Source organism: Argopecten irradians, chromosome 1 (assembly GCF_041381155.1).
Source record: "Argopecten irradians isolate NY chromosome 1, Ai_NY, whole genome shotgun sequence".
Classification (NCBI taxonomy): domain Eukaryota; kingdom Metazoa; phylum Mollusca; class Bivalvia; order Pectinida; family Pectinidae; genus Argopecten; species Argopecten irradians.
Genome location: NC_091134.1, coordinates 73,116,334 through 73,118,843, shown reverse-complemented (window position 1 = coordinate 73,118,843; position 2,510 = coordinate 73,116,334).

Sequence of the window (2,510 nt, the reverse complement as noted above, 5' to 3'; positions counted from 1 at the left end):
CTACATGCGTTTGTGTTTTTTGTGCCTCATCAATCGTCAGTCTTGTCATCATCATTCTCGATCCTCCAGGGGCTAATATCACTGTCGTTTTAAGACAGTTCAGGAGTACTTCCTTTACAGATCACTACCACATGCAGTAATTTGTTTATTTATTGATTTTAAATGAACATATAATATTATAAGTAAACATATAATATACCGAAAACTTTAAAACTGATCTTATGTATGAGTCGGAAAACTGATCAATGTATGAGTCAGAGGGCGTTCAGTGTAATGATAAAAAAAGGCCTTTACATTGTACATAATAATGTAGATATTGACATTCAAAAATGTATAATACATTTATTCTTTCGAAACAAAATCGGTTCATAAATACATTTATATAGTGTTATTGACAAGACCTCGACCGGCACTATTGTATGTTAATCGCATCTTTTGAAAACCATGTGTTTTTAGCTCACAGGGCCGGTGAGCTTATGTCATGGCGCGGCGTCCGTCGTCCATCGGCGTCCGTCGTCCGTCCGTCCGTCCGTCCGTCAACATTTCCTTTATATCGCTACTTGTCATAGAGTTCTGCATGGATTGTAACCCAATTTGGCCACAAACATCCTTGGGGGAAGGGGAACAGAACTTGTATAAATTTTGGCTCTGGTCCCCCAGGGGCAGGAGGGGTGGGGCCCAATAGGGGAAATAGAGGTAAATCCTTTAAATCGCTACTTGTTCTAGAGTTCTGCATGGATTGTAACCAAAATTAGCCACAAACATCCTTGGGGAAAGGGGGAACAGAACTTGTATAAATTTTGGCTCTGACCCCCCCCCCCCCCCCCGGGGGCAGGAGGGGCGAGGCCCAATAGAGAAAATAGAGGTAAATCCTTTAAATCGCTACTTGTCCTAGAGTTCTGCATGGATTGTAACCAAAATTAACCACAAACATCCTTGGAGGAATGGGAACAGAACTTGTATAAATTTTGGCTCTGACCCCCCGGGGGCAGGAGGGGCTGGGCCCAATAAGGGAAATAGATGTAAATCCTTTAAATCGCTACTACATGTAGTCATAGAGTTCTGAATGGAATGTAACCAAATTTGGCCACAAACATTCTTGGGGGAAGGGGAACGGAACTTGTATAAATTTTGGCTCTGCCCCCCCCCCCCCCCCCCCCCCCAGGGGCTGGAGGGGTGGGGCCCAATAGGGGAAATAGAGGTCAATCCTTTAAATCGCTACTAGTCATAGAGTTCTGCATGGATTGTAACCAAAATTAGCCACAAACATCCTTGGGGGAAGGGGAACAGAACTTGTATAAATTTTGGCTCTGATTCCCCAGGGGCAGGAGAGGCGGAGCCCAATAGGGGAAATAGAGATAAATCCTCTAAATCGCTACTAGTAATAGAGTTCTGAATAGAATGTAACCAAATTTGGCCAAAAACATCCTTGTAGGAAGGGAAACAGAACTTGTATAAATTTTGGCTCTGGTCCCCCAGGGGCAGGAGGGGTGGGGCCCAATAGTGGAAATAGAGGTAAATCCTTTAAATCGCTACTTGTTCTAGAGTTCTGCATGGATTGTAACCAAAATTAGCCACAAACATCCTTAGGGGAAGGGGGAACAGAACTTGTATAAATTTTGGCTCTGACCCCCCCGGGGGCAGGAGGGGTGAGGCCCAATAGAGAAAATAGAGGTAAATCCTTTAAATCGCTACTTGTCCTAGAGTTCTGCATGGATTGTAACCAAAATTAGCCACAAACATCCTTGGAGGAATGGGAACAGAACTTGTATAAATTTTGGCTCTGACCCCCCGGGGGCAGGAGGGGCTGGGCCCAATAAGGGAAATAGATGTAAATCCTTTAAATCGCTACTACATGTAGTCATAGAGTTCTGAATGGAATGTAACCAAATTTGGCCACAAACATCCTTGGGGGAATGGGAACAGAACTTGTATAAATTTTGGCTCTGACCCCCCGGGGGCAGGAGGGGCTGGGCCCAATAAGGGAAATAGAGGTAAATCCTATAAATCGCTACTAGTCATAGAGTTCTGAATGGAATGTAACCAAATTTGGCCACAAACATCCTTGAGGGAAGGGGAATAGAACTTGTATAAATTTTGGCACTGACACCCCGGGGGCAGGAGAGGTGGGCCCAATAGAGAAAATAGGGGTAAATCCTTTAAATCGCTACTAGTCATAGAGTTCTGCATGGAATGTAACCAAATTTAGCCACAAACATCCTTTGGGGCCCCATAGGGGATTTAGAGGTTAATATTAAAATTCCTTCAGAAAAGAAACAATGAACCTGTATTCAGAACATCACTTGGCATTACAAACCAGGTGAGCGATACAGGCCCTCTGTGCCTCTTGTTTTTCAGAATCGTCAGAATCCATCTTCGGCCTCTGCTCGCCGAAGGGTTTATTGCGTTCAACTGTATCACATTACTATTCTCATTTGCTTCTAGTGCTTTCTGTTATTATTTCTATATCATGTATTTGCTTTATGTATAACGGTATTGATAAATGGTCA